The 27,599-nt window shown below is 37.6% G+C and overlaps 1 long non-coding RNA gene across 2 annotated transcripts in view; it reads right to left on the bottom strand.

The window, feature by feature from the left end:
* LOC127020667 (uncharacterized) overlaps positions 1 to 27,599 on the bottom strand; it is a 67,727-nt gene that overhangs the window by 28,349 nt on the left and 11,779 nt on the right. Inside the window, exon 4 of one of the 2 annotated variants that reach the window (XR_007767098.1) lies at positions 4,811 to 4,896. This is a non-coding gene — a long non-coding RNA (uncharacterized LOC127020667). Of the gene's footprint in view, positions 1 to 4,810; positions 4,897 to 16,917; positions 17,755 to 27,599 lie in introns of those variants that run through there. The other variant, XR_007767099.1, reaches the window with a different exon arrangement.

The following is a 27,599-nucleotide window of genomic DNA, read 5'->3' as shown; positions in this document are numbered from 1 at the left end:
ATCCAGCAACATGGGACTTGCCACCTGTTAACTGGCAAGTTATCAGCAAAACAGGTAGCCAAAGGCATGAGTGGATGCAGCCTTCAGGGTTAGGGAGGAAGAAACAGACAGTGGGTGACTTATAATGGCTTCTTTTTTGGGCCACTCATTTTTGAAAAAACAGTCCAATTTCTATGGAAAATCATGATGGAATAAATCCAAGCACTGGAAAAGTATTTTACTGTCTCAGTGAGAAACAGACGTCTCCTTTCCATCTTTCCTGAAGAAAGCAGAAGAGTCTTTGGTTAGAGTTTCCAGAATGAGTGCATGACAAAAGCCTAAAGCTTGGACTTACTGCAAGCTCGACAGACCAGTGATGCCATTTATTGAGAATATGGGTGGCTCTTCCTCTCCAGCACACATCAATCTATAGTAGTATAAAGAGACACTCAAGCAAGCTTGACAATTTAAAGCAACTCCATGAGGTGGCATATGAATGCTAATTAACTTCCTAGAAATTTTTCCTGAGGCCAAACATTTTCTGAAATGGCCTTCTTGTAGTAAACACATCTGAAAACCATCCTTTCAAGTGCATGATTCATGTTCTGTGCTCACAGCCCAAACAGTGTTCCAAGCACAGAAATCTTTTTACAGAAGTAGATGGCCAGAAAAAGGGATATAGCAGAGAACAGAGCATGAGCTGGATTTTCCATTTGACAAATACGTATTTAGGGTCTAACTTATATTGCATCTGTACAGAAATTCTGTCTGCAACCAAATTAGAGGAAAGAAACTCTGCCAGGATTTTAGGTTACATTTGTAAGTAGGGTTTAAGTCATTAGAGAACACAGCAACCAACAGCTTCTGTCTGCATTCACATCGTGCCACTTCAGTCTTTAAGCTCTAAAACCAAATCATATAAGCAGCAAACAGCAGTAAACAGGGCAACATTATTGTATCCAGACTTGACTGTCCTGTCTCCGAACAGCAAACCCCTCACTACAAAAAAAGCACCTTTCTTACAGTCCTGTAGCTGCTTGGACAAAGCGGCACTGGACTACTCTAGCTGAGGAAATACACCTACACCTACTCTTGAAGTCTAAAACTTTCTCTAAAGCCAATGCAGACTCCTCTGGTGCTGGTAACAAGCAGTGCAAGAATAGACCAAGTGCAGTTATTTTACTACCACAGCATCTAGCTCCTGTCTTAGGCCAGATGATGGCATGATGGGATACTGCAAAGTAAGCTTGGTCACCAGTGATGTCTGGCATTACGGAAGCAGCACAGGTACAGAAGATGACTTGCATTTTCCTTGTAGAGTTGTATATGAAAATGTAATGTATCTGTATTAATTACATCTTATTTTCCTTCTAACACACTGAAACTTAAATGCTGGAATTTATTAGACTACTTGTTCTGAAGACAGAATGGGAAAATAGATAGTTGAAAAAATAAATGATCAGTTTGTGTATATGAACTAGAAATGTTTAAAACTAGAAAATGTTTAAAATTAGAAAATGTTTAAAAATTCAGAGTAGACAAAATGCTGGAGGGTCTTCTCCTTTCCATAGCTCATCTTACATTTGCATATTAACAGTAATTCTGACTAATGGCTGCCATGCTTCTTTAATCCTACATTAAGTCTGAGATTCATATATACCTTCTGCTTCCAGGATCACTGCCCATCATAGTAACTGTGACAGTACCCAGCACATTTAAACTGAGTTAAAGGTAATAGTACTATCCATAAGTGAACAGGTTCAAGATGGAATCAGAAGAAGCTGCTATAATGATGTAGTGTGTATAGAAATAAGTTTCAGTTGTTACCCTACAGGATTTTTTAGTGTGTTGAAATTCCTGTTATCTTAAAGACTTCCCAACAATGAAACAGAAATCAGACACAGAAATAAAAAAAAAAATAAAGTGCTACATTACAGCAACACTAATGTTTGCTTTATATGCCTTTTCTCATGCAAACTTAAAAAACTTCTCATATTTCCCTTATTATTATTTCATACATACTATAAAACATCTTGGATAGCAATATTAAGTGCATACATGTATTTTTTAAAAGTAAAGACGCACTCAGGACTATATTCATAGTGTAAAGTAAAGAAATAAGAGAAATATCACCAAAAAAATCATAAAAATAATATAAAGCTAATTCACACAAGTCTCCAGCTTGGCAAGAAGGCATATCTTGGAACTACTGGGTACCATCAAATTGAATTTTCAAGACATGAACTGTTCACCAGTCCTTCCTCTGACTAAAGAATCAATTATTTTAGAGTTCTCTCCCCTTCACAAATGCACATGAAAAAAACCAGCAAAGAAAGAACATAATCTTCAGATAAGTTTTCAGTAATACTACACGAAGCAGTTTTTAAAACAGGAGCCCACAGAGATTTTTCAAACCCACTAGGCTTTGAAATATGCCACAAATACCAGAAGACTGTCATAAGGCTGCAACTCTGGAACTGCCACCCTTTAAAAACTTTCTGTATTAACATATTATTTTTAAAATGCAGAATAAATATTGCATTTTCTATACAATTAAATATTGCAATTTCTATACAATTATCTACAGAGCACTCATCCCTGTAAAATGAAATTTGGAAATGTTTTTTTAACTGCCCCATGCTATGAATGAACTGGATACCAAACTATGATATGAGGAGATGCAGAGATCACATGGGAGAGACTGCAGTTGAATACCTTCCCAATGTTAACGCCACATCAGATCGGTAAGATAAGTATAAAGAGGAAGCAATATATGATTTAATTGTGGCACATTCTCAACATCATGAGAGTCAAGTAGTTCTGGCCTGTATACGCTCTTTTTCACACACTTTTCTATAAACATAGGAACAAAAGATTGTACCCATAGATTATGCAGGATAACTTTTCCTCCCACGGATTTTTCATTTGTTATTAAACAGTGCTTTTCTACTCATGGTAGAAATGCTTTTCCACTGCTTGTAACTGTTGACTGCTGTCTGTCAGCCAGCAGAGCTGAAATGATAACATGCAATTTATGTAACCAATCTCTTAGTACCAGTGAACAACAGTCAAACATACAGTCCAAGAGAAATTCACCACTTCGTGAAACTGTATTTGCACAGAGTATGAGATAATTAATTATGGTTACAGTCATTAAAAAAAAAAACCTAAAACCAAAGTTTATTAGCTTATAATTTCTGGGCAGGAAGAAGTGGCACATGTGGCAAGTGAAAAATGAGGATCAAATTAGGATTCCACAGCTTTAAAGAAATAGGCCTTACTGAAAATGAAACATGTACCAAAGTAAATGTGTTTTCATGGTGGCAATGTTCAAATATATCACTTGCACAAAAGTAGAACAAAACTTTTCCTGCAATTTCTAACCTTCCCTGTTTCATCAGTGAGCAAGGCAATCTGAGATGCTGCTGACATACAGGAATTAAGTTCTGAATCTCTAAACCAAATAATGCCATGTATAGTTTTGAAGATGCACCTACCTGTAGTGGCATAAAACATCTGCAAGACATACAAACACTGATTTACAGGGCTCAGTCATGCACAAATCTGTATTACATACACAGATGTATCTTTAAAATACCGCTCGAACAACAATCATCACAAGGGGAGACAAGACAACACTGCATCCTACAAAGGAGACAATCTGCTTAATGTAATTCTAATCCTGACCTGATTCCTTACCTGCTTCTCTCTACAGCCATAAATGCTTTCTCTATTTCCTGTAAGTAGCCCCAATCTGAGCACTATTTTTCACCTGTTACTGACACCTTCATCAATATCTCCCTTCTACTGCAAGTACTACATTTTCAGTTACCTTGTCAGTGGAGATGAGGTTTTTTCCTCGTCTACCCACCATCCTTTTGTTAAAAGCGTTATTCCCTCCTTTGCTGTGCCTCATTTAAACATTCAAACTGACAGTCTATTAGGTGTTCTGGTGGCAGCTTCTTAAGAGATTGAGGCCTTTTGTGTGTCAGCCCCCAACACACAATCTACATGTAGCAGGTAGGTGACAGACACAAAGAATCTCTTTTTAAAATTAGAGAGAGCAAGAGAGATTTGCACAGAGTAAGTGAAACTGTTCTGAAAACATGGCTCCTCTCCTCCATTGGAAACAGGGTTGCTGGCTCTCTCAGGGTAAGGCAGCTATTTGGATTGCCCACACAATCCGCATATCAGGCTGTTCAAGGGGCAATGGATCTAAAGCAGATTTGGAGGAGTTTTAACTTTAACGGCCCTTCTTGTGTCTGAAGACGTTAACATTGTGATGGGGGTTCCCTGTCATTTTCTTGTGCTGCTTCCGCAGATGGCAGAAATCAGAAACACCACTCAAATTATCAAAAACTGGAAGAGAAAGAAAGTGTTTGGATGCCATGACAAGGCCGGCAAACTGTATGTATTGAGTAGTACAAAACTGATTATTAGTTTGATAAGGGAGAATTTGGGCGGCTTATTCCCATTACCTACTTCTGCAGGTAACAGACACAGAACAGACAGAGACTCTACTGAAGGAGCTTTTACTTGCATATATTAACAGTACATAATGATACAAACAACAGTCAGAACAAGAACGATGATGCCAACAGCTCCATGAGACCTATTCTTGTTGATGGTAATAATTTCTTGACATTCCCAGATTTATAACCATTGCTATTATTACATTTTAAGACTGCCATACTATGACTGTTTATCTTTGTCCACATATTATAAAAAATTTGTCCTTCAACCATTTCTATTAATAGCTGTGATCACCTAGATAAAGGAATTAAGAAACTCAGTTAAACATATTCTTTATCTAACTCAGATGTCTACTCACCCATCTACACAAAGCCCAGATGTTGGAAGTAATGGATGAAATTCAGTTTCACTCCTATAAGAGATGTCACAGAAGCCAGCTTTTTCCTATACAGGAGAAAAGAGCACTGATTAAGATAAAATAGGTTTTCTTGGGGGGGGGGGGGGGGGGGGGGCGGGGAAGAAAAATCAAAAAGGACTGGAAGTCCCAAGCTCAGCCTATTTCAGTCTTGAATACTATTGGAAAATTATGTGCTAATTATCCTATTTCAGAAATGTAAATGATATTTTGTAACTTGCACTGGAACTTACTCTAACATTTACTATTGCGGTACTTACTATTATGAAGCAGATTCTTACAAAATAAATCATGGAGAAACTGTCATAGTCATTCAATACATAAAAAGAAAAAAATCATGCATTTGTTGTTGATCTTTACCTTCCCTAGCTTCCCCCGCCCCGCCCCTCCCTTTTCCCCCCCTTCTCTCCTCAGTGGGAATGGGGGATCACCAAGGGATAGGGGACAGAAAAGCATTCTGCTTTCTCCCCTTCCTTTCTGTCTTTCTCCTACTACATTCTTTCCTCATACGCTGAATGGCCATTTTTCTGTTAAAGGCATGTGGTGGGTTGACCCTGGCTGGATGCCGGGTGCCCACCGAAGATGCTCTATCACTCCCCCTCCTCAACTGGACAGGAGAGAGAAAATATAACGAAAGGCTCACGGGTTGAGATAAGGACAGGGAGATCACTCAGCAATTACCGTCATGGGCAAAAGAGACTCGACTTGGGGGAAAAAAATTGATTTATTACCAGTCAAATCAGAGTAGGATAATGAGAAATAAAACCAAATCTTAAAAACACCATCTCCCCACCCCTCCCTTCTTTCTGGGCTCAACCTTATTCCTGATTTTCTCTACCTCCTCCCTCCAAACGGCGCAGGGGGATGGGGAATAGGGGTTGTGGTCAGTTCATCACACATTATTTCTGCTGCTCCTTCCTCCTCAGGGGGACGACTCCTCACACTCTTCCCCTGCTCCAGCGTGGGGTCCCTCCCATGGGAGACAGTCCTTCGTGAACGTCTCCAACGTGAGTCCTTCACACAGGCTACAGTTCTTCACAAACTGCTCCAACATGGGTCCCTTCCACAGGGTGCAGTCCTTCAGGAACAGACTGCTCCAGCGTGGGTGCCCCACAGGGTCACAAGTTCTGCCAGCAAACCTGCTCCAGCCTGGGCTCCTCTCTCCACGGGTCCACAGGTCCTGCCAGGAGCCTGCTCCAGCACGGGCTTCCTACAGGGTCACAGCCTCCTTCAGGCATCCACCTGCTCCAGTGTGGGGTCCTCCACGAGCTGCAGGTGGATATCTGCTCCACCGTGGACCTCCATGGGCTGCAGGGGGACAGCCTGCCTCACCAGGGTCTTCACCACGAGCTGCAAGGGAATCTCTGCTCCTGAGCCTGGAGCACCTCCTCCCCCTCCTTCTTCACTGACCTTGGTGTCTGCGGAGTTGTTCTTCTCACACATTCTCACTCTTCTCTCTGGCTGCAATTGCTGCTGCACAGTAACTTTTTCTCTTTCTTAAATATGTTATCCCAGAGGCGCTACCACCATCGCTGATGGGCTCAGCCTTGGCTGGCAGCGGGTCCCACTTGGAGCCGGTGGCATTGGCTCTATCGGACATAGGGGAAGCTTGTAGCAGCTTCTCACAGAAGCCACCCCTGTAGCCACCCTGCTACCAAAACCTTGCCACGCAAATGCAATACAAGGCATGTCTTTCCTACTGCTGAAAAACCATACTGAGAGCTCTTCTCTTGTCTAAAATAAGTTATTCTGTCTTTTTTCTGGGCAACAGTAAGGTTCGCTCTCACAAATAAGTGTCCTCTATTTATCTTGTTCACTGGATTTGCTGCCATTTCAGTACAATTATTATTATTTGGTTCTTAACAGAAATTCAGTTCCTTATTACTCTTATTTTTACATGGGCCCTTACTGGCCCCAAAATTCATCTCAATACTACATTCTACAATTGATTTGCTTGTTCTACGACTTCTTAATAAGTATCAAACTCTCACATCAACATAAAACTGTGGATCATACTGTCAACATATATATATATATCTGCAGATAAGGATTTTCCAAAAGTGATTCAGAACTAATCAAGAGATTAAAATCAACATCAATATATTCCAGCTCCTTAATTTACCTGATCCCTCAAAACCATTATTTTTAATTAATGTTTCTATACATTTATACAAAAGTTGCTGATATCTGTGATTGCCAACTACTTTGTAAGACCTTCTTACCAGCCTACAGCCCATTTTATAGTTATAATTTCACTGGCTAAGTATGCCATTTATCTTGCTTCTATTAAGTTCTCTGCCATTTTGAGCACCATGTCTTCTATCTCCAACCAAAACATATCCAAAAAACTTGCTGAATTCATCCAGTTTTTTCACAGATACATCAAAGAGCACTGAGTAAAGTGGATCTCTCCCCTTAATTCTGCACTACTAGCAAATGAAGGGATATTGCACTCTCAAGAAACACTTGACTTTTTGAACTATGAGCCACAGTTGTGTTATCTTAATAATTTTGATAGGCACTTTAATTTCTTTCAATCCAGACTTTTTCTTGAAATACTTCCCTTTCTTAAGGCTTTTAATAACCACTCATATATTTTAATATTCTTGCTTTCTGCTGAGCTAGCAATTTCTTGCCATTCTCACATGGACTGGGTGAAAATAATGAAAAATAATCTACTACAAGATAAAAGTAATTCTGTAATAGGCATTAAATAAGTTATTCAAGGATTATTATTCAACCCCTTCTACAGCTCTATACTTTATTACAATTTAGTCTGTTTCAGAAAAGAAGAATCAGTGCTTTCGAGAAACAATAATCAAGAAAGACTGCAAAATCTCTTTTAAACAAATTTGTGGGTTTTATCTACCTTTTCTTAGATTCATTCATTTCAATAATTTAATTTTAAGTTATCACTGAAAGCATTACACAGTTTCTTGTCTTTAAACCTGTAAGCATCCCTGTGAGGGCTTTAAAAATTTTAGATCGATTGCTCTGTTTAAAAAAGGGATTTTATCACTTATTGTTGCATAAATCAAAAAACAGTACTTAAATTCCAGTATAGTGCACATTTCATTAAAAAACACTGTACATTCTTCAGCTAGAAAGTCCCTGCATTAATGGAGTGATTACTGAAAATTCTGAGATAGGTAGTCAACAGACAATATAAAATGGGACAGTCTGATTTTAAAGACTTCCAGTAAAACTGAATTATTCCAAAAAGCCTTGAATTATTTTCCAGACAGTTATGCTACTAGAAGCAGGACTAAAGCTCTTTCCATAGCCAAAAGCCAAGACTTGTATTATACAACACCTTAGTTATCTATAATGTGTATCATGCTGGGCCATTCATCCAAGAATATCCTTTGCCTCCTTTAGGGTGAGAGGTAATTTAACCTCAGTACTAGCTCATTTCTCCCAAGATTGCCAGTCCTGTGAGAAATTACAAGATTAGCTTTATGATGAGAACAAATGTGCATTAGGCAGAGGAATTTAACTCCACCTTCACCCTAAGGCTGATATACAACACTAAAGGAACAGAGTTTTTCTCCTAACCTATTGCAGTTTGATAAGGTGAAGTATCTTATTCGCTATTAAAAGGTAAAATATAAGTTTTCTAGGTTCAGCAGTGGAGGCTTAAATACCTTATTGACAATCTTTTATTCCCTTAATAAAGTATTTCATTGTAATGGCCAAAATCATTAAGCAGGAATACACTGTGGGAGTCAATTTGTGTAATTCAACATCCTTCACTACCAATGTGTTATTTCCAATCTTGTCTAATACTGTATCTCTCTCTAAATCCTCTTTTGAGGACATAATTGTTCATTCATTCGGTGAGAACGAATCAGCCTCATACGCAAAAGCCTTAGTACAGATACACATCATTGTACAGTTAGAACTTCAAAATGCCTTTAAAACAAATGCATGCAACATGGGACAGTATTTTCACAGTGCTGAAAAGAGCTAAGAATGCAAGTCAAATGTTAACAGGTTTGTGCCATTGTGCACTATCATTAATATAAAGTACTGAGTAAGCCAAATTTACCTGGCATTGTTCAGTTGTTTTTTGTACTTGTAGTCACTAGTATGATTACTGAAAAGTGCTTGGCTACAACTACACAACAAGGAAATATTGTTGACTGGGCATGGGACACTAGAAATTAAAGTCTTTACAGGACTGAATAAAGCTCCCTACGTACTGCAAAGCATCAGGCTGAATCACAAAGTGTCAGAGACCTCATTCCTAGTGTTAATTTGAGGGGAGACTGAAGTAACTGTTTTCGATCTCTACACATATGGGGGAAAAAAATTACTTCAACTAAGTTTAAGCGTTTTTCTAACCCCAGGGGCTTCAGGGGTGAACAAGTATAGAATTCCTACCCATGTCTACTTCAGACTTTGGTATTTTTATTCCATTACGTATGAGCTGAGCAGCCTTTGAATCAAAAATGAAAGAATACTTCAATATGGCAAACAGATACTGAATTCAGGTGAACGGGATGATCAAAATGGATGAGCGAAATCAGAGATACAGATTTATTCTCTGTTTGTTCAAGCTAAATGCAACTCATTCTCGAGTCACTTGATGAGATTTGTTCAAGGAGTGATTACATCCCAGCTAATCAGAAATAACAAACACAATATACCAAATTTATATCATCATTCTAACTAGGTCAGCAGAGAACAGGTGAGCAGCCCAAATGCCACAGAAATTAACATATGAAACAATGTTAGGAAAATCATAAGGAGTTTAGAAGTCAGAGGGTATCTTTTCTGCATATAAACAAACAAAAGATCAAAAGCCTGACCTATGATTTTCTGATTCACAACATTAATTCAACTCTTGGAATTTGTATCTTATGCTAGTTGAATATGAAATGGACTTTTCTGACATTTTCCATAAACTCTTTTCATTTCAGAAAGACTGGAGTTACTTGAATTTTTATTTTTCTCCTGGTAATGGTTTTCATCCCATCGGCAAAGAACATTTCCAGACTATTTGGCCCTACAGAAAACTTCGAGAAAACCATGCAGATTTCTGACAGAAAGCAATCTGCATTGAGACAGAAGTTCAACACCTCTGAAACATTTTCACAGAATTGTTTTACTTTGATCAATCGGTGTTCGTTAATAAAAGCATGTTTTGTCCCAAAATTCCAAATCGGAAAGGAACTGAGCATTTGCCATACTCCCTTTATATATAAAATGTTGTTTTAAAATAGAAAACTGCCTTATAATAAACTCTTCATAATTTGTCTATGATTACCATGGAATCTAACGTTCCACCTTAATAATATATGATTTTCCATAAAACTTACCATAACAAAACACTAGTGCTCAAAATGGAGCATTCAGATTCACCTCTCTGTTTTCTCCTTATGTTTTCTTTCTTGTCTTCCTAGCCCTCTGATGTTTCTCTTAATCAGTTTGCCAGAAAAGCAACTTTCTGCTTGCTATTAGTCAGTACCCACAAATACTCTGTAAATTACTAATTCAAAAATCCTCAACACAGATTTGTACTGTCAACATATCTTCCAAAAGCTAAGGCATGGTGGGAATAAATTGCACTAGACATCATAATCATCTTCATGAATAGAGGACATTCACAATTTTAGACATGTCCGAAGTTCCTTTACATTCTTCTCAGCGTGCCAGGTGGCCTAACAAGTACCATGCGTAGACAGTGACAGAAACTGGCAACATTAGGCGGGGGGAGGCGGAGGAATCTTTATTTACTTTGACTTCTAAACTCCAGCGTGTAATTTTAGTTTCCTGTACAAAATGTTTAGCATTAAGAATTACCATATTGTCACCGATAATTGTTGCCGCTGATAATTATGGTCTGGGAGCCAGAAAACAGTCTACCGAGAGCCATGAGTTCACCATGCAAGTCTCTAGGCAGATGATACTTTAAGGTGTAGGAAAAGCAGATTCCCTCTAGTTTGGCAGTGCTGTCACTGATGTCACGTTATGACACACACTATGCCAGCTTGGTGATAACAGTCAAATGAGGCAAGTATACTTTCAAAACAAGATACATCAGCTTTAGAGAGGTAGCACAGAACAAAGGGGATCTACACAGTAGTCGCAAGTTGTTTTAAAGTACAGTGTGTGTTCTACGTTAATAATATACCTTTCTGCATCGCACCAGTCCTATTCAGTCTTGCACGTCTCAAACATTACCTGCTTGCCACATCAGCCTAGTGGTTGGCAACCTTCTTGTACAAACCAAACCTGACGCTGAAAACTCCCTATTTACAGCCATCCTCCCACTCACGCAGACCTGCTTCCTCCCGGCTTTCCTTTTCCCGCAGTGCTGAAATCTGGAAAACGTTTCTTTCCTCTTTCTCTTTTTATGGTTCAACTACTGAAGCACACTCTCATGCCTCTTACCTAGCTTCTTTAGCTCTGATCATCTCAATAACCACTGTTCAGCCCACATTGTTTTCCGCTCTGCCCAAATTCCATAGCTCGATTTTCACTTACCACTATCACCATGTTTCATGCTCACTGACATCTTCCAGTGGTGCAATATCAGAATTGATATTTAAGGTTAACTAGGGTCACAGATAAACTATGAAACATCTGACCAGAAGAACATTAGAACCGATATATGGAATTAAAGTATTCCTTCAATTTGCTTGGTCAGTTCAGAATTTATAATCGTCTTAAGATTCTACGCTTTTAAAATCAGTAGCTGCCTGTGGGGGTTTAGTGGTGAAAAGCTGAACTGATAACTACATGGTTTCATATTCTTGATAGAACAGAAATCTGGCATGCTCCATTTCTTCAATTTTCAGCCAAATAAAAAACTAATCCAAACTCCTGAATACCACCAAAAAAAACCCCAACAAAACAAACAAAAAAACCCCAAACAAAAGCCACAGGAAAATATTTATTCCACGCCTTCAGCCCATCTTAGAAAGTAAGATATCCCCTTTTGCAAGAACTCTGCATTGGTATTAGACACAAGCTACTCGGGGATCAAATGACCAGGGTTGACACTACAACTATGAAATGAAGTGGTCTCATTCTCATTCTCTCTGGAATTCGGATGCAAGACAGAATTAAGAAGAAAGTATAGCAATTACCTGGCTCCCTTCTCAAAACAGTCTTGTTTGGACATTACTTGTTCTACTTTAATTTTAACCTTTTTTATCATCCTTTCCTTAGGTTTATCTAAAACATTAGCTAATGGTGAAATTAACCATAGGAATGTGCTGAATTCACATTTAAAACACCTGAAAACACATTAGACTTTGCAAAAAGCTGAGCTATGACTGACATTTTCATACCTGCTTTTGTCATGACAGAACTTATTAAAGCAATCTAAAATAACACTTTAAAAGAGTAAAGAATTGAACAACTCTTTTGCAAACCCCTAATCAATTTGTAATTAAATCCGCACAGCATACCAGTTATAATTTAGTTACGCTTTCCTATGTGTTCTTGCAGGTGAAATAAACAGATTATTTACATGTCTATAGAGATTGTGTGCTTCCAGTTTCTTCTGTCCCAAAGCAAAATAGTCATTCCCTTCTCCTTTTTCTGCCAATGGAGAATTGCATGTGATACCCTTCATTTTCCATACAAGTCCATGTGCAGAAAACTAACTAAATTTTGAGGCAGTGTAATCTTTCTTCTTTAGTGTGAAGTGAAAGATTGTATCCATGAATCTCTCACTCTTCTCACAAATGCTGAGTGCACAGTAGGGGCTAATAATGAAATAATTAAACACACAAACAATCATTAAGCTAATACCTAGTGTTGCAGCCATTCTTTCTCTGTGACTATTATATTTCCAATAGACTAGTCTTGAATCTTTCCTGTAAACAGCAGAGCAATATCTTGTGTGGGACTATATGTTCATGTTCTTTTATGCCTTTTGGTATAAATACACATGATGTAATAATCTTCTTATAGAAATAGATTTGGTTTTGGTTTTTTTTCCTCAGACTGTTTAGAAACAAAGAATGGCACCATCTGATGGTATTGTGGGTTTTCTATGAAGGCTTAAGTCCACACACTTACCACCAAGTCTGCCATTTGTCTGGTGTTAAAGCTACACTGTAATTCACTGTCACTATCTCAAAAAGTGAGAATTATAGAAATGTAAACATCAGAAACACTGAATTCCTGGGTCTGCATTGATACTTTCTGAAGTTACAGGCAACAGCATAATAAAACCACATGGAAGGAAAATGGAGTCAGCAGAGTTCAAGTTTAAAAAAAAAAAAAAAAAGGTGCAAAATTTTCACAGGAAGATTAGACATTAGTCTACCTCACCCAAGAATGAGATGATTTCTTTATCATTTAGAGCCTTTACCTCAAGATATAACTGAACCCTGTCTAACAGGTATCCTCTAGTCAAACCACTGAGCCAGCCACAAGTACCAATGGGCAAAGTCTATCTATAGGGCTGTGGAGATTGTTGGCCTAGATGCAAAGGTCCCTTGTGGTCTTAAAAGTTTGGGATTCATGTTACTGTTGCAGATAAAAATCACAACATATAGTGGTATTTGTTTCAACAAGCAGCTTCTCTGCAAAGTGAACCTGAACTTCTCATCTCCAAGTCCATGCCATTATTTTATGGTAAGAAACCTAACAGTATGTTTCAAAATAACCAGCTCACATGAATAAATGATGCATCACATTCTTTCCAGTGCTGTGGTGTGTCCAAAAATGTAATAACACAAAAGCATTTTATAGCTATTGAAAAAATAACATCAACTTCTCTGCCACTGTAGGAATTCTCCACACATGATGAATAAATCTGTAGTTCAGTGAAATCAACAGAATTATTACTACTCGTCTTATTAGATCCATGAATATATGTGTTTGACCTGCTCCTGACAAAAAAACAAAGCAAAACTTTAAAATATTATCTGGGGTACATTCAGCCCATGCTAAATAAACCACCTCCTTCTTATTGAAATTAAAAATAAAACTCAGTTGTCTATCATCTGATTTTAAAAGTAGATACAAGCGCTCTTTAGCATCAGGCTGCTAACACAAGTCCACTGTCATACACTTAGAACTGTAATGATTAATTTGCATTATGTCAGTGCCTGTTTCATTGGAAACATTTGACTTCCATTGACATTATATCATGAGCAGTAAGACATCACATCCACAGAGCCACTTCATAAAGCCAGCAGAATTTTTCCCTTTTTTGTGAGATGGAGGTGCCTCCTCTAGCATCGACACCAACACCATTGCAAATCCCAGTCAGTCAGTAGTGTGCGAAGGTATGTCTGTGTGGACATGAAAGATCATTTTTTATTTCTAAAGGTTTATTCACAGCATCCATTAAAAAAAAACAACAGAAGTGGTCCAGCAGTTCGAAACCAGACTTTGGGGGTGGGGAGCAGCTTTCCTTTCAGACTGTAGGAACATTATGAGGTCAACAGAATTTTTTTCGCCAATTCCTTGGCCTTACAATAGCACACCTGGTATTGCTACATCAAGAGAGGCCCGTACCTATTGTCTCTTATTTTGATTTAAATTAACATGCAATAGTTGGCAATGCACACAAAACCCAGTAGTTTACAGAAGTTCTATCTAATCCAAAACCACAAATAATACTGAGAGCCAAGTGCGGCTCTATTTTTACTTATTACTATGCTTAAAACCCATAGTACAAATCTTGTCTGAGATCTCAGGGACAATGTACTGCACATATACCATGCAAGTTAAGGATGGAGAGAGAGCTCCAGTGCTACATAGCTTTGCTTCAACCAGTTTAAGTTAGATACTTAATACACAATCTTGGAAAAGATTATATGTTTAGTAATAAACCCCAACTTTCATTAAGGGGATTATTGTATTTTCTATCCCTGCATCTACTGCTTGATTCAGCGAGGGAAATATAATTAGCTCTATGAGAGGATTGCCTCTCTTTAGTTGCACAGGTAATTAAGTATGAAAGAAAAAAAGTATTATAATTAAGTTATTTTAAACAAATTTTCCTGATTTGCTACCATCAGCTCTCACCAGAGAGTGAGATTTTGGCATACCAGAAAGAAATAACAGACATAAAGAAACACAGATAGGAACCAGAATTCTTTGTTGTTAGTTTAACAGCTTGAAAATGAGAGGGCGATCCCATACAGCTATACGCAGCATCTCACTTTTCTAGAACTCCCTTGATACCCTACAGGTTTGAGGCTATTGGAAGATAGGCGATTCTATGGACATCACAAGAAATCTTTTCTTATGAGAATCTTCACTGAATGGCAGCACTCATACTACAAGTACCACTTTGCAGGCATGAGGATTGCCGGAAAATACTTATATGAGCATCCTTAAACCTCCAAGAGGCTGTCGAAACCAGAGAAAGCACATTAGAGGGAAGTTGCAGAGCAGACAAGATTTCATTGAGAAGTTCCTGTCCAAAAGAGGAGGAAAGACTTTTAAACTGGTTTTATTTTATTTTTCTTATTACCTAAAGAAAAAAAAGAAAGAAAATAAACAGCAGAAATGTGTCTGTAGACAAGTAGGAGACACACTAAAGTTACATTGTTTTTTAAACGCAAACAAAAATACAGGAGCTACAGGGAAATACATCTAAACTCTTTCTGTAAAGGGATAGCGAAGCTTTCACATGACTTGAATTATTACTTCCTTTGTGCAAAATCTCCCTCACTGCTGGGACAATCACTATTCTTTTAAACACAGCAGCATGGCTGGAGTTTCTGAAAATCTCTTAAAAAGCAAAGGAAAACATGGAATTGGGAAATTCTTGTTTGGAGAGCATTCTCTTAATAGTAGCTTATCTTTACGTAGCAATAGAAATACTGAATAATTGCAAAAGACATTAGAGTTAAACAGGTTCCTGTTAACTGCTGAATGCAGTGTGGATTAGATTCACTCCTGCTAGCATGGAGGTGTGCAAAAAGTACCTACAAGAGGGAATTCATCACAGTGAAAAATAATACTGCCATCTGTGCTTCCTCAGGGCTTCAGCTTTCATTTGATGCCAGAGGCTCCATCACAGTCTTGCTGGCAGAGGGTGTCTTGTGGAGGTGATGAATCAATACATTTTCCAGCTTCCCAGGCTAAACTCTGTCTCCAGCCCCCAGATGGGTGTATCTCCAGGTCCTGCCAGCTGCTGCTGACTGCTATGTCCACCACCAGCTGTGACTACACCCTCCAGCACCTCTCCTACTTCATCCAGCTGGTGCTTCATATCCTACATTTCCCTACACTGCCTAACTCTACAGCAGAGGTGACATTAACAGATTACACAGGAGACTCATCCAGTGCTTTTACAGAGATTACAATCCATAATTCAACAGTCCTTGATTTAAAGAGCAACACACAAGTCAGAATCATAGCCTAACTCATGTGTTCTGTGTAATAAATAGACCAGACACAAGGCTGGTAGCCAGCAGCTCATAGATTTGAGTACCACCTCTGATGCCTTGGAATTTACAGAAGTTTTGGATGCATTTGCCCCATGCAAGTTGGAAAGCTATGTTTAGAACTCAAATAATTTTATTTGTTGGATTATGTTAGACATATAAATCCCTATTTAGTTCTCTGTAATACGTCACAGCTACAGAGAGCCACAAAACAGGCCAGAGGTCCATTAGCACCAATGAATATTAGAAGTTTCCAAAAAACTTTTAATGAACATCCCAGTGTAACAGTCCTTGCCTTACTATCCCTTCCTCAGTTTCCCTGTCTGTAAGATAAGGTAGTGTATGGATACTGAATGAAACTTTTAGTACTACTGCATTTCATCATTATTCAATAAACATTTTTTGGTGGTTTGGGATTTTTTTTGTTTGGTTCTTTGGTTGGGTTTTTTTTAGTTTTTAAACAGAGAATCTTTTCTGCAGATAAATGTTAGTATTACTGGTTAGATTTAACTGCAGCATTAGATACTTTACCTTGGATTCTCAGGTTGGTTCTCTACATTTAGACGTGTATTTCCCATCTGTGGTCACTAAATTAAGTGGACTGAATTAAGAGGGTGTAGGGGGTTGCTAGTCCTTGGCTGGTTTGTGGAACCAGCTCGCATACCCACTGAATATTGTGTGGGCATGCAAATCAAATAGCATTATTTCACATCTGTATTGTGCTCACTTTAGTAAACCCTGAACACCATGCAGTCTTCCCCTTTAAACCATAACTCCATTTTCATATTAAAGTTAACAATTCAAAAACAGTGTTCTCATTCAGTATGAACACTTCATAATTACATTTTTCTAAAAAGCTGTAATAAACTTTATTTAAGTGCTTCCCGTTTTATTGCCAACCCCAAACATTGTTCATTTGCAAGCACAAAGTGTCCTCTTGACACGATAATGAAAGTGCATTCATACATGTCAGCTGGAGCAATTATGTACTTCAGATTTATACGCAACAAGTATTATTCAGTCTTTTCTGCTGACATTTTCAAACATGACATGCATATTAAAATTAACACCTAAAGTGTGAACATAGTTCACTTGAACTGCAGATTTCCCAAATATCTCAGAAATTTGGGCAACAAGAAAGAGAACAGGCAAAATCTTTTTATATACAGGCCATCTAATTCCATAACATATTCAGACAGATTTGCTCTTGTTCAATTACCTCTCCATTACCTAATACAGGAAGAAACAAAGAAAGAAAGAATCAGAAAAGAGCCCTGGGCCAGTATTAAGATATACCAGTGTCTCTAGTGGTCTCACAGTGTACCGGGCACACAGGGTGAATCTCTGTTCCTTTCACTTGAGCAATCTCCATTTACTGAGCGCACTTAGCCTAGTCTTCAGCAATGCTGATTGCCTGGGCTTGCGGCCCCACCAGTGCAGGCTTGGATGGGAACTGCTAGATGTCTCTGGAAAGGCAGATTGCATCCTACTGCTTGGAGCACAGAGTTTGCTGGAATAACGCTGATTTATTGAAAGGAAAAAAAAAAAAAAAAAAAGAGATTACTTCGAAACTGGATTTTAAAGGACACTTCTTTTCCCTGCACCCCTGAGCTGCCTCAAATGTATTTCACCCTCAGAAGAGTCACAGAAGAAAACTTGGATGATTTGTTTCCTTTTATTTTAATTAGCTTTTAATTTTTGTCTTTCTTCCAATGCCTCCAACTCTCAAGAAAGAAACCAAGATTAATGGAAAACCACTACCTCCTTGAAGAGAAAAAAAACCCACCTAACTTTATAGAAAGTAAAACTCAACAAGTGCAGCCTCAGCCAGGCTGCTTTAGATGGAACTCACAGTTGCAGCATCAGTTGCCTCAGGGCCCTGCTTTCCCACTTGACATGTGACTAATAGTACCTTTGATTTCCTGTTTTACAGAGCTGTTATGAGGATCACCCATCATCTACAAAGCACTCTGTGAACCTGAAGCGCGGTACATAGGAAAATTGCCAGTCTTCTGTTCAGTGCATGTGGAATGACAGATTATGGTGTGCTTGCTACCAAAATGCATTCTTGCAGGACAGAATCTAACAGCAGACAGTAGAACTTAGAACTGCTTATTTCTGCTTCATCTTGCCCATCTCTAGACCCAAACAAAACAAAGTAACCTAACAAATCTCAGTGTCTTGCATAAAATATCCAGCATACAGTTACATCGTGACACCACACCACTGTGAAGCAAGAACTGATTTATCTTCATTTCAAGTAACAAAGAAACAGGGATTCTTCTAACAGATCATGAGAACTAACAAACTCAACCATTAACCGTTACAGACCTGCAATAGTACACAGGTCTTCAAGAAGCTTAATAAGACCCAACTTTTTTGGTACAGGGTCAGTAAAATATCTTATTGATACAGCAGTTAAGGCTCAAAAGCATTATAAGAAACATAAAAAATTAAAATAATTTATACAGAACTGTGTTACTGCAAGAATAACTGGTTGAGTGATAACAATGGAAGAAATCTCAGGTGAGAAAGATAATAAGCCAGATCCTAAAGTTATTGCTCTGGTAAATCTACTTATATACTAATGAAAGCATAATGCATATGCAAGCAGCAGGCTCAGTCATAAACTACAGTCCTGCTCTGCCACTCAGTTAGACCTACTCCTGACATTTCTTCCACTGAAGCAATCCCACACACATGCAGCAGGTTTAACACTTCTAGAACCCCACTGGTTTGGTATATTCAGGACATAACACAAGATCAAGTTCCTGTCCCCTGCCAGGAAACAAAACAGCCCAGAGAAGGCTGCTGCTCCTAGATCAATTCACACAGCACATCCCTGCTGCCCTCTTGTTCCTGAGGTAACTTGAGAGCAGACAGAAAGCAAATACCAAGGTCCCAGTCAAATATGCAGTGGAGCACAGCAAAGCACCTGATTTCCAGCCTGACTCTATCAATCTCTCCTCATTGATTACTTTTAGGATTCATCCTCAGGTTAGCGTGCTGCAAAGCAGTCTCTGAGCTGCACTGAAGGAGTTCTAAATCTTACCTTTGCAGAAAATTCCTTCTGAAAGAATTTTTTTTTTTTTTGACAGCAGACTTCAGTCCTAACATAACTCTCTGCTTCAGTTCGAACCACTCCTTAGTGTTGAGTTATGACCCTTACTTGTATTAATTTTAACTCTTTTTCTATTTTAACCTATGCTTCCATTCTCACTGGAAGCAAACTTTGAAAATTGCAACTAGGATTGCAGGTGGAAAATGAAAAAAATTAGCACTAAAAATTCAATGCTTAATTTCCTCTATGGGAACTCCAGAGGCACAAGGAATGGTTCACTGGAAACAAGTCATTAAGCCAAACATCTAAGGACAGAAATAATCTCCAAAGCTCCTGATTTCTTATGAGCTCGTTTACAACAAGATTTGGCTTTGGAACAATTTATAGACTCTTTAGTGTTGTCTGCAATTACTTTCTTTGTCAAAATCATTGTGAGAAGCAAGACAGTGAGAAAAAAGTTACACCACACACACAAACACACATGAGTACCCTGCATAAAATAATTACGTATCTGTCAGGGAATTGACTTTATCTTTCTGATTCTATAACATCCTAATTTTTTCAAGTATAACTGGGAGGAAGAAAGCTATTGAGAGTGCAAATCAGAGGGATATGAAAAAGAATGTCTTTAGTCTGGCTATATAGATCTTACACATTCGTGGGTCAGACCTTATCTACGAAATTAGACTGATCCAATAGAACCAGCTTGATAGATGTCACAAAAGGCACAACAGAGGCATGTCATTTATTTCCAGTGTGTCCTACTTGAAGAAAGGAGCTCTACTTATCTTGAGGAAAAGAAAAACAGTTGCATGGATATGTCTAGAACCACTAGCACTTGTTAGCAAACTACTACCTCAGGATTTGGTTTGGGGGAAGTGTATTGCTCATGGGAATTTAAAAAAATCCAACAGCTTCAACACGTGAGAATCTTTATTTTTGTTTAATTTGAAAAATAATAAAAACCATTATTAAATTAGTCATAGTAACAAATAGAAAATTATATGGAATTAAGCTACTTTGCCAGAAATTGGCCAAGTCAAAATACATAACTACATTCACTCACTTAAAGTCACTGATGTAATACTGCAGAACATGACTAGAATGAAGTATTAATGGTCTCAACTACAGGGCCATTGGGTACCTACTCTTTATATTGAGTAGGAAATGAGAAGGTCTTTGCCCATCTGAAAAGCAGATCACTCGTATCCATTGGCAGTGATTTCTGTTTTCTTCATACACTACACACTGGTGAATAGCAAAGTGCACCTCTTACAATGAATATGTGAAGAAATAACGGCTCTCTAAGTGTACCTATTTACATTTGCTGCAGGTGATCTGTAGGTTTGCTATGACACTAACCATATCTCACTACTACTCTAACAATTCTCAGCTGTCAACCAGAAAAATTTTTTTCTAGTTGTTAGATGCACACTCAGATCTGACTTATCGACTGCATCATCAGTATACTTCATGGAAGAAAAGCTTTTAATGGAGTTTTCCAAAAGAAGACAAGAAGCAAGTCCCAAAAGAAATCAAAGCTCAGTCTTCGTGTATTGTTTTGATTTCCACTTTTGAGTAAATATTTGTACCACCACTGACCGGCACGTCTAAGCACCAAACTCTCCTGTTTATCAATAGGTCAGCTCTATGTACACAGAGCCACAATGCAAGGTCCCCAGGGCTGTCTTTGAAGTGACCTTAACCTGATATGGAGATGACATGCATAGAAAAGAGAAAGAATTTTATCTCCGAGAGCTCAGTGCTTGAACTCAGTTTAAAAAAAAAAAAAATCAAACAAAAAAAACCACAAAACAGCCTGACAGCAGTACCAAACTATACTGAGCTATACATAATAGGTTTGTGATTGGAAGCATTTTTCACCATGGACATAGATTTGTCCTTAATTTTGTGTTTTTCACTATGCTAGAGACTCCTGACTCCAGAGTCAGAGTATCATCTTTTCAATTAGGGTTTTTGTTTTTACAAACATATTTCTTCCCTGACCAACTTACCTGTAGAGGTACAGTCAGGCTAGTGGGAAATCTTAAGTTTTTGCCAATATATTCTTATTTCATTTGAAAAACTAAAATTAAATGTATGCTGATAAAAAAAATCATTTATCCGCAGGCATAAAATAACTATATTTGATACCTTAATCTAAGTATAACAGCAAACCCGAGAAGAGTTGTCTCTTCTCCCATACAGATTAACACTTTACAGGATCCAGCAAGTCACTAGCTTTATATAATACACGAGACCGTGCACTTCAAAGCACATTAGAATCTAAAATTATTGTTTATAAAGTAACTGAAGATGCCCCAGACAAATTCATGCTCATGCACTATGCAGTATAGGTTCAGTGAAACCTGTGAATCTAGGACATAACAGAGCTACCATGCACACGCAGCACAGGTAAACCAGAGGGTTAGCTCACTTCAGTGAGCAACCACAACAGTAACAGCTTTGCTGTGTGTACTCGCATCAAAGTGGATGGCAGGTCTGTAGGTTGTGCTCAGAGCAGATCAGCTACTGTCCATGAACAACAGAAGGCATTCAAGCAGAAACTAGACAACTCCAAGATTTCCAGAGTTCCCCTAACCTACAGCCACAGACAAACAGTATGGACCATGCTGCAAGATTCTCAGAAATCCTGGTCAAATATTGTCAAGCTGAAAATCCCATGCTAGCAGAATTTCTCACATCGAGAAAGACGACGTGTCCAGGAAAGCCAGCAGTACAGTAGCCTTGCCCAAAGCAGTCCAGAGCCTATTTGTCAGAATTAACTAATAAAGTCATCATAAGACAATTGAAAACATAGGACAAATAATCCAAAGTGAAACTAACTGCATGTAATTCTGCCACTAAGGTAATAAAAGCCCATGACACAATTACAGTACCATCATATCATAATTGAGTACCATCATACCCTGTTATCATGCAACAATATAAAGATGGGAAATGCAGATGAGCTAGAGCAGAGACTTTCCTTCGTCCAAGAGGCCAAGTTGTAATGGACCATGCACAATAAAACTAGAATATGATCTAAACATCCATGGAGTCATTCAGATCATCAGCAAAACTTCAGATTTCTCCACTGAGAGAGAACAAGTACAGATAATTATTTTGTTATGGACACCAATTCCCATACAAGTGTCACCTGCCTTAAATTAAGGCATTCAGGATTTGATCTAAGGCTGTGATATAAAGTAGAAGACAGAATACAAGGAACTGATACTTAAGAACAATTGCATTAATACAATTTAATTGTACTAATAATGTGAAAGGTTACAAAGCTTTTTAGTCCCACATTCAGAAGTGACCAGACATCTACATCTTCTCTTAACTTTATCATCTCTATTTCATTCCAGTATAATTTCTTTACATTCCATCAAATGGCATGAAAAGGAGATAAAAGCAGACAGACCTTTCCAGTAATCCTCTAAGCCACAGGGTTTTTTAAGATGATTTGTCCCTGAAGAAATCCTTAGCTTTTTTTTCCCCCACCTCCTTTTCAAAATCCTTTATGCTCAGCTCAGTAAAAGGCAAAGGATCACTGATCAGAGCAAAACTGCTGTAGTTGTATGGAAGACGCTGATGGTAAAATACGGTTCACTTGAAGTATATTGAGATGGGACAGCAGGAAATGAGAAACATTCCAGCTGTCTGTTTCTTGAATCACTTGGCTCTTCACAAACCTTTCTTCATGACTTCTTTATTACGTTGTTCTTTTTGCCTTTGTATTCCCCAGTGGAGAGACATTTCTAGGTTCATTTCAGTAATGTCAAAATAATTGAATCAAAACCAAGAACAAAGTATTACAAGAGCTGTGTCTTGACGAATTTATTATTAGAGTAATTGATAAGAGTTCTTAAATTTCCCAATAGACCTCTCAAGTTCAAAAACCAAGCAGAAGGCATATCGAAAAACACACACAATAATATTAATACTGTCTTCACCTTTCCCAAGCGCTCACCCTTATCATATATAAATCTACACAGAGGGGACCAGAGCAGATGCTTATTGTTTTACATTGTTACCAAGTCAATTATTCTACCCTAAAGCCTGGTTTCAACCACTGTAAATCAGAAGTGATTCCACTAAAAGCAACAGTGCCATGCTCATGTGAAACTGAGAAAGGAGAAATAGGGCTCCTGGCCTTGAGAAAGTTGAAGTGGAATATGCCTATATGGTACTAAAATTGCATTCTTTCATATAGTTTGCTTTTACAAAAGTTAATGAGAGCCCAATTGCAGATCTGCTGGTAAAAATTAATGTAGAACACCATTTAGACAATAGTCCAAAATACACTAATAAATTGTTGGCCTTACAAATTACATGAGGAAACTCTGCCAGTTTCAACATCTACAAGGAAACAGGGTAATATTTAAAGGATATCTGTGCACTTGATTATATTTACTTTTAAAGCCTATAATCCCTGGAAAATTCAAGATTGAAAAGGAGATCCCAATTCTCAACTATTTGTTAAAAATAGCAAAAGGATAAAACGAGATTCCCTCTGTAATTTAGTGTCACACAAGAGCAGCCTTGTAGAAATTTCTCTGACATGCTCCTGTACTGAGACAACATAAGTTTACTGTTACGTCTAATTAACTAATTACACACAGTCAAAATATACTATGTCAGTGGTCTAAATTTAGGATATTGGCCCGTAGCAGATTTTAGTTAAAACAAATGTGCTATACAATTCTGCCTTTGCAAGAAAATTATGGATGAAGATGCCAGTACATACATAATTCACTTTCTATTAAAAGATTTTTTTTTTAGCTGCCTAGTACAATATTTCTAAGACAGACTGCAAAATGGTCCTTAGAGGATTGGGAAAGGTATTGTGTTTTGAAAGAAATACACTCACAATATTTGAAATGAATACTTATATTTTGTTTCATCTAAGTTTGAAGGAGAGAGAAATTTTATTTAGTTATTTATTTTTCTGCATAATGGGATATTAATTCGGGACTTATGCATGTAGCGGTATTCTTGTTACCTACTGTATTACCATTTGCCGTGTGGATTGAAGCAGAACAGTCTTTTGAGAGAGTTTATACAGGGGTGCAACAATGTAGCCTGGCTTCTTGGCTTTAGCAGCCTAAATAGCAGCACATCCCGAGGCAAGCTATATAACCTAATGGAAGAGTGATAATTATGCCTACTCATATTTTCATGTCTTTTTTCTGGGTTCTCTACAGCATACAGTGCTTTATAGCACATTTTAAAAGAAGGAATAGAAGTAGTAAAGATAAATAAAGGAAAAATGGGATGAAATGCTGGCCTTACTTATGGAAATAGATCATATGGATGACAGGAAGTCCCAACAGATTCTGTGTTAAGGGAATGGATTCTGTAATTATGGGAGACTCTCACTCCAGGCTTTCACAAAGACATTTGAAATTCAGCCATTAGTATGGTGCTACCACAAAAAACGCAAGCATAGTTCTAAAGTATATTAGGAGATATATTCGCAATATAGATAGAAAAAGATTGAGATTAACATACTAGGCATGGGTGAAACTAGGTCTGAAATCTAGACTGTCTGCAATCCTAGCTACCCACATTTTTTAAGCAAGAAAAATCTAATCTAGAACTGGAATAGAGGAGGGGCTCTGTGTGTTATGTCACCTGCCTTGAGAGGAAACTAAAATAGCTCATAAAAAACCAAGCTTCCCTTCCTAGTTCAGTTTATGTTTCTTTACATATACAAGTACAAACAGAAACATGGTTGTAATTTGAAAAAGTAAGTTTAAATTTAACAACACAAGAACTGTTGCTCTAGATAATTGGTTTATCATAAACATGGCTCCTAAAATGTGGGATTAAGCTTCTTAATTATAGTCCTTTTATCACTCAGAATTTAAAGCCTTGTTTCTTTAATTTTAACCTGATTGTAAATGTATCATCTGGAGACTGAACTCTCTACTTTGGGGTTTATTGAAGTCTGACACTTTATTTCTCATAGGAACCCAGAACTCATGGCACATCTTGACTTTACCCCTTCTCTTTAATTATGAAATGGTATTCAGCATTGCCTTTTGCAAACCATGATCTTTTGTACATCTCCTTCATAATTATAACAACTTTCTAGCCCCTCGGCTGACAAGCAACATTACAGGCCTGTCAGGTTTCTGGTGATAATGTCTTATTCTACAATGCCATATGAAAAGCTGTCTTTTGAGGATCAGAAATGCACAATATGCACTGCTTCAATGTGTAAAGATAAGATTAAACTACAAGGAAGGCAATTAAATGCTTAGATCATATTAATAAAAGCATTTCCTGTGTTTACCCTGGTGTTATCATTGCCTACAACATTGAGTAGCGAATTTGTTTTGCTGACTAAAACATGAACTGAAAACTCAAAAAGGGATTAAGGAACTGTTTTTCAAAGAATACAGTCCAAACTACTTTTGTTCAGTGCTTTTTTACCCCGATGTAATGAAAAATTCTGCACTTTAAGGGACAGATATCTGTCTAGAAGAAACCTCAATCTGCCTACAAACAAATCAACAGGGATTAAACTTTGAATCTTGTGGTTTCTGATAAAAACTGCAATTCACTTTATAGCACTAATGGTTTATTATTTCCCTTCATAAAATCATATTAACTTATCAATACAAATCATATTTCTTTACCTTCACTTGGCCATCACGTCCTATAATTAACCAAGTGACACTGTTTGATGGAAATCAGAACCTCTCCAAGTTTACTAATTTTGTTTAGTACTAAGCAAAGTAAATTTATATAACAACATTGCCCAGAGGCCACAACCAGAAATGGAGCTATAATGTACCTGGCACTGCTCAAATGTAGAGACAGTTATGGTTTTTTGTTTGTGGTTTGGTTTTTTGGGTTTTTTTTTAAAGTTTCAAGGAATCTTTTTGATCAGTAATATCTGTGATCTTAGTCATGTAGCTTCCAAAGTAATAGAGGCAAGAAATTAGCTGGAAATATCTCTTTGAGTTAGTTAAAAGTTTGAAGGTTTTTGACTTAGTAGCCATGGGCATGTTACCTAGCAATATTTCAGAAAACAAATGAAAGAGACTGGAAAAAGACAACTCAATCTATTGGGGAGAAAACAATTCAAGAGAGTGGCAGAAACCTGAAAGGCTTGCATACTGTTGCACAGAGCTACCCAATCATAATTTTATCATATACAAAGATGGTGTAGCAAACTGGAGAAATATCTGCAGACAGTACCTGATACAACAGAGAAGGCAGAGGTTCTTCACTCACAATAGCAAGACAGACCTATGCCGAGTCTGCTACAGTCTTTCCAGTGTAGCACTTTTGTTTCCGAGTATCAGTCATACCATTGAAAAAAGGTGATGATTTACAGAGGTCACTTGTCTCAGGGAAACAAAGCACTATCTCTTTGTTATATGCTTTCACATAGGGCTTGTTGTGCTACTCAATTGCCTATCACAGTGCAAATAATACTAAGAATAATTAATAACCACAACTGACTTGTCTACTAAATATTTAAGCCTGTAAATTAGTCTCCGAGGGAAGTGTGGTCCACTGAGATATTTAAAGGTAGGATGCATAAAACACAAGAAAATGTTCTGTGGGGAATAAGTCTATATTTACAGGAACATCAACTAGATTATCTATTAAGGCTGTTTCATGTCCAGTAGACAAGTCAATTTACATGGAAGTTAAAAATGAGAAGTTTCCTCAATCAGTGTTTTTTGGTTCTGCTGAACTGTAACTATTGTTTTACAGCAGAAACAAGTTTGGGAGTTTTGCTCTCCTGTGTTTTGTTGGTTTGGTTTTTTTTTAAACAGAAAACGAAATAAATATTAGAAAGACTATACTGAATTTCCTTTATATTATGTGGAATAAGGTAAGGGAAAGGAAAAACATTATGGGCCAAAACATTCCACTCTTGGAAAGCAATATTTAGTTTTGGCAGACACTTAAAAGCATCTAACAAACCTAATTATCGCATATATATAAGTACAATTGTATTGATGTGAGAGAAAATGGAACACAGTCTTGTGAAACACGCAGGTATAATGATGCTACATTATAGAAATGTCTGCCTATTAAGATCTAGACCTTAAGAGAAAGAATTTCTGTTTGTTGTTAGGATAAACAAAATATAAACACAATATACTATTCTTTTATCACACAATGTAATTAAAGCTTCCACATACCCCATCTAAGCAATCAGTATACTCACTTAGAAGTCTGTAACATTTTTAAGTCAGAGTTCTGCCTGACTTGCTAGTTTTCTATGCTTAATGCAAGTTGTATTTTTCTCCTCTTTCTTTCCCTAGAATCACAG

Source organism: Gymnogyps californianus, chromosome 11 (genome assembly GCF_018139145.2).
Source record: "Gymnogyps californianus isolate 813 chromosome 11, ASM1813914v2, whole genome shotgun sequence".
Lineage (NCBI taxonomy): Eukaryota > Metazoa > Chordata > Aves > Accipitriformes > Cathartidae > Gymnogyps > Gymnogyps californianus.
Note: the sequence above shows the minus strand (reverse complement) of the source record. Positions and strands in the feature narration are given on the sequence as shown.